At 35.4% G+C, this 12,625-nt stretch overlaps 1 protein-coding gene across 2 annotated transcripts in view; it reads left to right on the top strand.

Annotated features, from left to right (window-relative positions):
- LOC121406985 (pirin-like protein) overlaps nucleotides 1-12,625 on the top strand; it is an 85,638-nt gene that overhangs the window by 54,592 nt on the left and 18,421 nt on the right. The gene's annotated exons all lie outside the window — the stretch shown is intronic.

Below are 12,625 nucleotides of genomic sequence, written 5' to 3'. Positions count from 1 at the left end.
TACTTTACATCCAATTTGATGCTATTTTCAGCATTGTTTGTTTGATTTTTCTCTATTGATTCAGATCAACATTCATCTGAGGTGGACTTGACCTTAAAGTATTTTAGTCACATTATTGAAATTGAAACATTCAGATGTTGATAAAACATACAACGCATTTGTAGTGTGAAGTATAATTTTGTCAACAGGAGAAAAAATAATGTCTTCTCTTGCCCATCCCCATGTGATATTTATTTTGTAAATACTTTGTTTTGTTTTGTTAAGTTGAGTTTTTTTATGAGAAACAAAAAATAAAAAAAAGTGTAAATGTATTATACCAGATAATATACAGTATAAAACAGAAATACACACAGACACATTTTTTAGAGGTGCCATTCATTTGAGCCTTATTTTTATTTGCATAATCTTTACTATCCTTGAGAGAAATTTTTAACCAGCCGTGCTACAACCTCAGCTTACCATTCCAGCTATTTTGTTTTTGAGCTACATTGTCAGTCATTGAAGATCATTGATGATACCCAACCATTATTTTGCAACAAACGAAAGGCAAAAGAACGGTCAGTTAATTTGACATTTTAACTGACACGATTGCAAGGATTTTGATGACATCATACGCAACCAAGAAATCAAACATGCCTTATTGTTGTAGGAATTCTTTGATCCTTATCTCTCTGTAGATCAACATCAAGATTATATATAGGCACCAGTGCTTTCTTGGTCATTGGGTGGAGTAATTTCATGCAACTATCAGATATTACCCAAAACCACACATTCTTATTTTTAAATAAATTTACACTCTCAGTAGATATTGGCATTGATAAGAAGAGGGTGTAAAAAATAGTCACTATCCAAGTCCTTTGTAAGCGGATATGGTCATAATTATCATTATTATTGTTATTATTATTGTTCTCATTATTATTGTATTTGTTATTCTTATTATTACCATTCATCGATGTGTAATTCAAAATTACTATATGAACTATACAGTTCTCTATAAAGATAAATTAATGATTTGATTTTCATAGTGAATGAGAATTAAATTCAAAGATTAGAAACCAACTCGTGTATCGTACCCGCCATTGCAGGGGAAAAGTACACAGGGCTCGAGTAATTTCACCCCCCCCCCCCCCCCCCGTCCCGAATTTCTCAAAAGAGCCCCGAAAATCCCCCATTCAGTGCAATGTTAAAGCTTATCCAATGTAGCAGAAGGTTGTTTAAAGGAAGTCCCCTTTTTTTTTTAAAATGCACTTAATAGAATGCAGATTTGTTTTTAGATTTCTTACATGAAAGTGCGTTAAGAGAGAATTTGAATAATGTTTTAATGTCCTTGTTGCTCAGAATATATATATCTACCCTGAACTTGGCTTTAGCAGTTCAAGGATAATATTTGTAATTGCGTTATAAATAATTCTCCCCAAACTAAAAGCAAGGTGAGTTTGTTCCCACATATCATTGTTTGTTTTCTGTTATCAGTTGCGATCTTGAGAATTACATTTTCCTTAAATTTCAATCAGTCTGTGATTTCCATCCTTCAACTTGGGTAATACATCACTGCTTTATAGGCCTATGTATTTCATGGCTATTTATTGTGTTGTAATTTTCGCTGCACTTTGATTCTTAACAAATTCCTATAGGATTACAATTATAGTTTTGTTCGAGTCCCCTTGCGAGTGGTAAAATGAAGAGAGGAATTAAGCCAAAAAACTTCATACATAACTGATTAATTTGAAAGAGTCGTCAAACACTGAAATGTGATATACAAGTTATAAATTTGTATAAGACTCCAAAAACATACCATGTAGTACTACTGCATGTATTTAGGTCACTAACAGATACATTAATATCTTTTCTAAATTGAGGATGATTGATAACACTTGTTATTCTGTAGGCATGACTTAAATGCGAGGAAATATCTGCCTTGGGCTTATTTCAATATGACATAATTTTCGTGAGTTCATGGGCTGAATTTGTTGCATGAAACACACATTCTAAAAGAAAATGAATGATTGTGACTGCTGTTTAAAGCTAAACTACACTGGTTTTGATAAGACCTAAAATGATTGACTACATTTTAAAAGTTTTTTTTATATAGCTTTCAGTGAATAGCAAGAAAAAAGGGAAATCTCTAGTACAGTATAATCTAACATGCCAATTTTACAGAAGTGTGCTGAACATTGGTGGTCTGTTTTTGTAAAAATTCAAATAATCTAATCTTTATAGTTTTCTTTAAAAACAGTATGGAATATGAAAGTTGAATGCTTAGTGTGGATAATGGTATACATATATTCTTGATGAAATTTTTATTATTATTATTGTTATTTATTCAAATCAACATTTTAATGGGGTGGACTTGACCTTTAAATATTTTGATGAAATTTTCAGCATTATGCTTGTTGGATTTTTCTCTTTTTATTCATATCGACTTCTTCTTGGAGTGGACTTGTCCTTTAATGTCTTTAGAGGATCTAGCAAAAACTGTAGGTAATGAAGAGATATAGAATAGTAACTTTTTTCCCTGAGGGCAACTCTCAATTAATTTACTATACCCGAGGATTGCTTGGTATTGGAAAATTAACTAAATCATGGCAATAGTCATTTTTTCCACTCTCAGATTTTGTAGTGGAAACTATGCCTTTAAGATGTTTTGTAGAAGTCAAATGCAATGCAACAAACTTAATGTAAGGGATATGATATGAAATATGCCTTTAAAATTGAATGTCATTGGATAATGTCATAGATAATGAATTGTCAGGAAAGTGGATGCAATGGATTTGGAAAGAGTTAATGAGAGGGCCGCATATTCCTGCAGTAACTAATAATTGTATAGTGCTCAAGCAAAATGAGAAAGCAATACCTGTACAAACTATCCCCATAACTATAATCTAAGCAACTTAAAAAGTCACGAGGTGGTTTCAGACTGCCTCGAAGTTCGCCAGTTCCAGGTATTCTCTGATTGGGAAATTTACCCCGATCAGAAAATACCAGGTATTTTGGTAATGTGAAAGCAAACTACGCGTAATATCCCCGAAAGAAAATACCCGCTAAATAGTAGGTACTTGGCGAAATTACGAGAACTTTCGCAGGGATTTTTCCAAGGTCGCAGGTATTTTGGCGATGTGAAAGCAAATTACGGGAACTTTTAGCCCAGTGTGTCGTTGGGCGCGGCGGCGTGGGTGGCTGCTGGGCTAGTGATTTTGAATCTCGCGCCTTGCCTGCTTATCAGACCATAGTGCGCATGCTCGTAACTTCGGGAACTTATCCCGAAAGGGTATGTTTCAGGGCGGTGTGAATGCAGGAATAATTAATGGTTATTTTTTAGCCTAAAAAAGTTCTCGTAATTTAACGGGGATTCTTGTGATCGAGGCGGTTTGAAACCACCTATGGTGTATCCAGACTGCCTCTGAAGTTCGTCAGTTCCAGGTATTCTCTGATCGGGAAATCTCCCCTGATCTACCCCGATCAGAAAATACCAGGTAATTTTGGCCGTGTGAAAGAAAATTACGTGAATTATCCCTGAAAGAAGATATGTGCTTAATAGTAGGTACATAATTACAAGAACTTTCGTGGGGATTTTTCCAAGGTCGCCGGTATTTTGGCATTGTGAAAGCAAATTACGGAAACTTTCTAAGACAGTGTGTAGTTTGGAGCAGGCGCTGTGGTTGGCTGCTGAGCTAGCCATTCTGAATCTCACTTATCGGACCATACTGCGCATGCTCATATTTTTGGGAACTTTAAAAGGGTGTCCATCCGGTTGGTATGAATATGGAAAATAATTATTGGGTATTTTAAGGCCTCTGGGGATCGGGGCGGACTGAACTCTGAATACGTCCTAATGGCATTTGCCTTTTCTGGGCCCTGCAACAGAATTCTTAGTCGATCATTAGCTGGATTTCTATGTCTGATTGTATTGACAAGTGTGTGTGTGTGTGATTGATCTTAGAAATCAGCACTAATGATCAACTGCCAAGTTAAAGGATACAGAGCCCTGAAGATAGAATTAAAAAAACTTGAAACACAAATGCACAAAAAAATCACAAAATGTTGATTTGCTATCTAACACAGTGTATACGCCTTCCAAATGTCAAAGGCATGTGACGAGGACCCCCCCCCTTCCAATGAGAACACCTTATCACATTCATTTATTAGAATCTTTCACACCTTGTTACAAAACAGGGTGCTTAAGACCCCTATTCTACACATTTTTCCTTGAACACCCTATATTATGACTTATATTTAGAAGGTCCCAGTTAGTGAATACATGTAGGCCTACAACTTAATACAACAATACGGCAGTTTCAAGTTATCGCATTGTTTGCTTTTGTACAATTACAATTGATTTGAATTCATGGTAGGTAGCCTAGATTGAGCCCTTGAGAACGCCAAGTTTTTTTCTAGAACATCCTATACCATGGTGCCGCTCTGGCTAGTCCATGAGACAAGCCAATATGTGAAATAGATTGATGCCGTGTCATCATCATCATGGTGAAATAGGTTATACCATTGTTACTCTTGCTCCCCTATGACAAAGGGGTTTCCTAACATGCCTGTTTTACCTCTCGATCTCTGGACTAATCCTCTGTTAAGTATTTTTGGTTCCATTTTGAGACTGCGCTAGAATAGTCCGCTTCAAAATAGTCTTCATTGTGCAGTAAAACGCATGTTCAGTAATTCACAGCACATAAGCGCTTCTATTACGAGGAGCCTCTCTCTTTCTTTCTTTATTCTCATGTCTCCCTTGTGTCTTTCTGTTTCTCACTATCTCTTTGACGTGTTTCATCATTAATTTTGGCTGACAAGTTGTCAGACCTGACAACTTCACCTGATTTTTGATTGGCTGAGAAGCACTGTCTCTATGGTAAATGTGAGATACTAAAATGGAACTTGGACAAAATGTCTCTCAAATTCTTTTATGAAACGCTCCTCTTTTTTTATAATAATAGTATAATGATGATAATATTTATGATGATGATGATGGTGGTGATGATGATAATGGTGATGATGATGATGGTGGTGGTGATGATGATATTGATGATGATGATATTGATGATGATTATAATGATGGTGATGATGATGGTGATAATTGTGATGATGATGCTGATTATAATGATGATGGTGATGATGCTGATGATGTAAGTAATGGCTTCTTAATCTGAGATACACTTTTAAAAATTGTGATCTATTTTCAACTGCAAATTGTGTCAGTTAGCCGAATGTTGCTTCAAAAACTGTACTAAAAATATATATCAAGATATAGCTTTCTGAAGCACACCTCAGAAAGCCAAACCAATTAATAATTTGGATTGATCTCGGCACACCTTTCAAGCATTCCCACTGACTCAGTTGAGGCCCAACAAGAAGTCATTAGCTTCCACTATGACACAGCTCTTAATTATTTCTTGTCACTTCATTTCTGCTTCATTAGTGACACTACTTGATGGCCTCTTTGGAGGATGACACATCTAATGATACAGGCATATTGAACAATTCCGGGCTGGTTGAATGCCGCTGGTAGCCATTACCTATGAAGGCATCAGAGAAATTTATAGAAAACCTACTGAATATATGAAAATTCAAAGGAGCACACACACTCTCTATGCTGCAGTAGTAAAAGTATAAGGAGTAATAGTAGTAGTAGTTGTAGTAGTAGTAGTAGTAGTAGTAGTAGTAGTAGTAGTAGTAGTAGTAGTAGTAGTAGTAGTAGTAGTAGTAGTAGTAGTAGTAGTAGTAGTAGTAGTAGTAGTAGTAGTAGTAGTAGTAGTAGTAGTAGTAGTAGTAGTAGTAGTAGTAGTAGTAGTAGTAGTAGTAGTAGTAGTAGTAGTAGTAGTAGTAGTAGTAGTAGTAGTAGTAGTAGCATTAGCAGTAGTAGTAGTCTCAGCAGCAGCAGTGGCAGAAATTGAGGTTTGAAAACCATGGTAAATAGTTTATTTTACCAGTGGACATTAAAAACCTGTCAAAAGCTTTGGTAATGGGTCAGTAAGTGAACTTATATTTAAGTATCATCGAAGATTGTGGTATCAACATTGAAATCTCAACCAAGGTTAAGTTTTGGAAATGTTATAACTTTGACATTAAATAGACCTATTGCATGAAACTTGGACATAATGGTAATCAAGTATCATTGATCATTTTGCACAAGTCTCAAGTTAAAAGGTCATTTTATAGTGTTTATAAACTTAGTATTTTATTATCATGTACATGTATGAAGAGTGTTTTTGTTCATCTTGGTTAATTTCAAAGTCACTGAATTAGTCATTCTATTAGTTTTTTAAAGGGGACCAATTGTTGACGACACAAATTTCATGGAGTCGGCCAAGTTTTGTGCAAAACGACAATGGTGGTGTTGCAAGCCTGAATAGCAAAACTAAGACCCGTTTCTTTGGCCATGTTTTCATTTATACATTCTTGGGTAATATGCCAGAGATAGTTAATTAGGTTTTAGTGTCTGTGTCAAAGATGAGAACTGAGAAGAAAAGAGAAGAGAGAGAGAGATCAGATCATTTGGAAGTCAATGTTCCATGAAATGATGAGAAAATTCACTCATCATTCTCATAAATAATAGATCAAAGGGAATTGGATGGGGTGTGCAAAGTTCAAGGTAAAACAGGTTTACACTTTAGTCTTGAGTTCTACTAACACTTCCCAGCCCAGTTGGTTTTGTAATGATTTTTTTATTTACAGAAATTCCACTTATAGTCGTGGGAGAGTTGTCAATGTTGAAACTATTGGCGCTTTATAATACCCCTTTCAAACCGGCCTCTTCATTTTTCCCCGGCGAACTTCTCCGGCACGCATTCCTCACTTCCTCGGCAAAGAAAAAAATGTACCCTTTTGCACAATAATAATAATGATAACGTTTTATTTACCCAGGGTAGCCACTTAAATCATAAGACTGCTCTTCCAGCGGGCCCTGCATAACATAATATGTTATTATTACCCTTCTCCAGTCTAAATGCTTAGCGCCAAGCAAAAAGGCAGAAGGTCCCAGTTTTATAAGTCTTTGGTATGACTCGACCGGGGATCGAACCCACGACCTCCCGTCCATGAGGCGGATGCTCTACCACTGAGCCAACATGCACTGACATCTCTTCCCCGGCGAAAGTCGACGGGTGATTTGCTTGGGCGGAAGTAAGTGCAAATGAAACTATGAAAGCATGCGCTTTTTTAAATTTTAATTTTAATCGTTTACTCTCCTTATTAATTGCAGATACCTAATTAATTTTATCAGTGAAGTTTTGGAGATGAGGGCTGGTAAACACTTCTCAGCAGCTGCTGCTGATCAGCTCACTTGGCATGTCCATGCAGAATTAGAACAAATGAAAAGAAAATTGTAAACATTGTTTCTTACCGAAAACAAAAAGGTTTTGAAAAAAATTACAACATATTCTAGAAATATTAGAAGCAAAACAAAAAAATAAAAGTATTTTGATATTTTAAGTGCATTTTCAGCATATAAAAACAACACTTTTCTAATAAATATCGTTAGTGAAAAAACAAACTGTATGTTCGAGGGTATTGAACTCTATGGATTGATCGAATTGCTCATAAAGCGTGGCCTTCTACATTTAGCCACGGAAATAATAGCTAGCTGGTGCATGGAATCTCAGTTAGGGGATTTTTGGGAGGGAAAAATGACCTCTGACGTCATTAAACAGGAGAAGTTCTTCGGTTTGCTTTCATACTGGCTGTTTCACCGGTGAATTTCTCCGGGAAAACAGTTTCACTGGCGAAGTTCTCCTGTGTACGTTTCATACTGGACACTTTCCCCTTCGCCGGGGAAAAGCGCAATATGAAAGGGGTAGTCACATTTGTAATATTTATTTAAATATTTTGTCTGCTGAAATGAAAATTGCAAGTACATAGGCCTATGTACTGAAATTAAATGTAAATTTCAAATGTTGGGTTTCGGTAGTATATGATCAAAATTGATTTAGAAATGGCTAAAATATCAAAAAGACCCCGGAGAGGGAGGGGGAGCTACTGCTTTTACAAAATGGATACTGTACTAGTACTTTAACACAAAAGCATGTAAAACAATGTGTTTTTCATTGCCAGGGGCCTGTAACACCAAACTTAGCAACGATTTCATTGACTACAATGTACAATCAATTGTTAAAATCAAGTGTAGGATTAATCGCTAACCTTTGCATCACAGGACCCAGGTGATTCAGTTTTAAAAAAAATTCAACTGTCCATTGTTTTTTTTTTTCATTTCATATTCTGTTCATTGAATTTATATGTTTTCTCTGAAATTGCCCTTTCACTGTAATTTTTTGTTATTTGGGCAATGGAGCACAAAGATTATCTCACATTTTATTATTCGCAATATAGTTTTCCAAAGCTTCCTAAAAAAAATGCATTGATAGAACTATAAAAAAAAGAAGTGGGTCAGCACAAGGAGTTTCCAGCACTTCTTGGTCAGCCTAGGACTAGTCTGAATGGATTTTGTTCCATTATTTTGGGTGGTCTTGCCGATAGTTAACAAAAAGTGTGATTTGCCTTAAAAGGTAGGCATGAATGAATATACCCCTCATAAATTTTCATTCAAAACTTATTTACAATGAAATATATGGGAAATATAACCCCGTACTAAAAATTGATTTCTCAATACTACAGCACTATAACATACCGTCAATTAGAAAATTATATTCATTTATCCTTGATGATTGTAGTGTTACTTGAATTTACAAGCATGCAGTAGTCTTATCTTATCAGATGATTCTTGAGCCAATTGCACTAGTATTACTGTTTGAATTTAGTTGAAATGATTAGAATCTTATCTGATTTTTATACTATATTCAAAGTGAGAAGGATGCAGATTTTATCAATCATTTTTGTAGGTTCAGTGTAATTAGCTCTGTTAAATTATGAGAACTTCTTTAGGCAAAAAAATACATACTGATTATTTTTGCATTCACACCGCCCCAAAACATACTCTTTGGGATATGTTCCTGAAGTTATAAGCATATGCAGTATGGTCTGATAGGGAAGCAAGACGAGAGATTCAAAACCGCTAGCTCAACCGCCACCAACGGCACCTGTGCCCAACTACACGCTGGGCTAAAAGTTCTTGTAAATTGCTTTCACACCGCTAAAATACCTGCGACCTTGGAAAAATCCCCGGCGAATGTTCTCGTAATTTTGACAAGTACCTACTATTTAGTGGGTATTTTCTGATCGGGGTAGATCAGGGCGAATTTCCGGATCAGAAAATACCTGGAACTAACAAACTTTGAGTTGGTCTGAAACCACCTTGTGTGAATGCATTGTATGTCGAACCCTGTTATCACTGTATCAAGATTATTTGTTTGGTATTATGAGCAAAAGAATAAAAGTTGTGGATTTCAAATTGGTCAATAAAATGTCTGAATGAAAGGGTGTACATATAATGATAGTAATCTAATGACTTTGACCTCAGAAACATTGGCAAGTCTTCGACTGCTTGCCCTGTGTACAAATGCATATAATTATATTAAGAATAGTCAGTAACCGTGGTATTATTTGTTTTGTTTTTTTCAATATCAGTATCATCACCAACAGCACATACATCAAAGTAACAAGCATTCATTTCCGCTAAAACCATCTTGTTAGACAAAAAAGGACAACCTACAATTTCATTGACTACTGAAATGTTCATGAAAAAAAACCATGGAAATGCTTGTAGATTTTTCATAGTGATTATTTCTTCCTCTTGAAAATACACAATAGTGAACATGGGAGAGGGCCTATAGCTGATGCTGTGCCAGAACAAAGACCAAGCATTGTCCTGTTCAGGGATCTGTGCCCCGTCTTAGTAGAGTTAGGAACGATCCAATCAATCGTAACTATGGAAATCCATCAGTGTCATCATTTCTTCTACAGGAAATTTGTATAATGTCCTTTATGTAAACAAAGGAGAACACACCAAATTGTTAAGAAATCAATGAATTTATGAAAATACATTCGTATCTAAAAAATTTGTTTGAACGAACATGAATTTCATATGTTGACGTTGCTGGCCGTCCATAGTTGCGATTGATCAGATCAATCTCAACTCTTTGTAAGACTGGCCCAGATCTTGTCTGGGCCAATTGAAAATTAGGTTCCAAATAGGTCTTTTGATTGGTTTAAATCAAGATTTGTTTGATTTATGGAGTTGCGATTGATTGCAATTCTGCAACTGACCCCCCCCCCCCCCCCCCCCCGGTTCAGGAAAGTTAATGTGAATGGGGTCTTACTTGTTGGTTCATAACACAAAACACTTTTTCTCTTCAGATGAACTGAAATAACAAGTTGAGTTTAGGTTATGAAAGGGGCAAATCTTCAAGTTTTCGGTCTGTGAGAGGAGATCACACAGAGAATTTAATAATAGCTTTTCATTGGACCGTACACCATCACAAAAATAGAAAGTTAAACAAGCTCCTTGGTTAAAATCAATTTAGCATCACAGGTTTTACTACTTCAGTCACTTCAAACACAAAACACCATCTTGTTTTGTCTTCTCAGAAAACTATTGATTGCCATCCTGCCTTTATGAACTTGCACTATTAGCCCATTTCTCTTCTTTTCTCTGGTTTAATTAAGTTTGGATTACTTTAATTCCTTTCATTGCTAATCTTTTTGTTGGTGTATTGTTTGGGAATTAGAAGGTGATAGGATGCACTTCAAAGGGAAGGGTGTCCATTGAAACTCTATTAGTGGAACTAAAGGCTTTGGTATTATTTTTTTGTACTCAAATTGCCTCTCCAAATTGCCCACCCCTGTCCTTTTCCCAAGGAGCTCACTTTCAATATTTTATTGAAAATAGGATTTTCACAGAAGGGATTTATTAAGGTGGTTATTTACACATGAGTCCATAAAAGTGTTTGAATAATAGTACCCTATTTAGAATTCAATTCAAGTTTGTATTTTTTGACAGAAAAAACAGTGTCGAAACATTTTTACAGTTCATGCAACACTCATACAGAAACTAAAGCAGATTAGATTGGTTAATTCAAGCAAATTATATCAAAATGATGAATTATGGTTTTCAAATATATATTTATATGTGTATTCATGAATTTATTCCTGAATGAAAATTGCGATTGATCCGATCTATCCCAACTGTGTGGAAAGCCAGCAACATCAACATTTAAAATAATCCTTTGTTCAAAATATTTTCTAGAAATGATGTTAATTCATATATTCACTGTTTTCTTGACAATTCAGTATGCTTCTCTTTGTTTTCAAAGAAAATTGAGCAAATTTCCTGAAGAGAAAATTATGACATTGATAAATTTCCACATACTTGAGATTAATCTGATCAATCGTAACTCTTTGTAAGATGGGGCCCAGATGATCAGATTTATTTCTAATCGTTATTGGTCTTTATTCCTGAATAAGTCAAAACATACATCAGTTTATTGAAGCTGTAATATTAACACAGTGTTGGTCAGTTTAGCCCCACCCCCCCAAGAAAAAATTACCATTTCAAATTGTTATAGGGGTAGCTTAGATACTAATCTGGAATTTCATAATCAATGGGTGGTCATTTGTGTGTGAACTCCCTGCGTATTTCATTTGAGTTTATAGTGGATATCAATATGTTATTTATTTTGAACAGTAGTTTGGATATACTTCAACAAGTTCCAAAGTGTTGTATTTGGGGGTGCTTTGACATATTGTTCTCAAATATCAAACTCTGTTTATTTGCACACAATGGGGATGGAGATGAAGAGGCTTAAAAGTTTGTTAAAATGAATCTCTTTTAATTGGGATATACTTTATTGTTATGTCAGACATCATAATTGGTATAAACTTAAAGAAAGATGTTTAATCCACCAAGTAGAACAATTTGTAAAATGCTGTTTTCTTCTTGTATTCGTCTTGATTAAGTGTGTTCATTAATGCATTAAGATTCTTTGCAAGTAGAAATCAATCAGAATTGGATTAGAGGTCTATAAAAAGCTCTCATGAACTAGGTTTATCAGAGCTGGATATCACTTACAATAGTTATTGTAAACTGCAGACAAGCTGATTGGAAAACAATTGCCATTAGCTCTTTCACAACTTCATTTACACTGAGGCTTTCAGCTTATTCTACTGTAATAACGCTGTTTGGAATTTCAAGCACTTTGTTTAAGCCCATCACGCTAAAATCTAAATGTTGAAACTTTTAAACAATTGTTTAATTTTTTAAACCTTTTTAAAAGTTCAATCAACTTGTTTAGTAGTCTAAACAATAGTTTTAAACTGACAGGCTTATAACGGTGTGTTGGCTCAGTTGGTAGAGCATCCGTCTCACAACCAGGAGGTTGGGAGTTCACACCCCGGCTGCGTCAGACCAAAAGACGTTAAAAGATGGGAGTTGCTGCTACCCGGTTGGCGTTCAACAATGTAAAGGATAGAGCTTCTTCGATCTGGCGCTGCACAGCTGCTGCCGGACCCACGATCAATTGGGCAAAACAAATTTTTGAGTATTTAATTTCTGGTGTCTATTTCGAACAATGAAATGTGGATTTTCATTTTTTTTTTCAACAACATGCCTAAATTTTTAGACAGTGTTTTTGCAGTATTAATGTATACTAGGCTGAAATTTCTCTTCTCTCTCAACAAAGTTTTATTTTAATGAACATGAACACGACTTAAGAGACTATTTCTTAATATAAAT

Source organism: Lytechinus variegatus, chromosome 1 (genome assembly GCF_018143015.1).
Source record: "Lytechinus variegatus isolate NC3 chromosome 1, Lvar_3.0, whole genome shotgun sequence".
Classification (NCBI taxonomy): domain Eukaryota; kingdom Metazoa; phylum Echinodermata; class Echinoidea; order Temnopleuroida; family Toxopneustidae; genus Lytechinus; species Lytechinus variegatus.
This window is presented reverse-complemented; position numbering and strand designations above follow the sequence as displayed.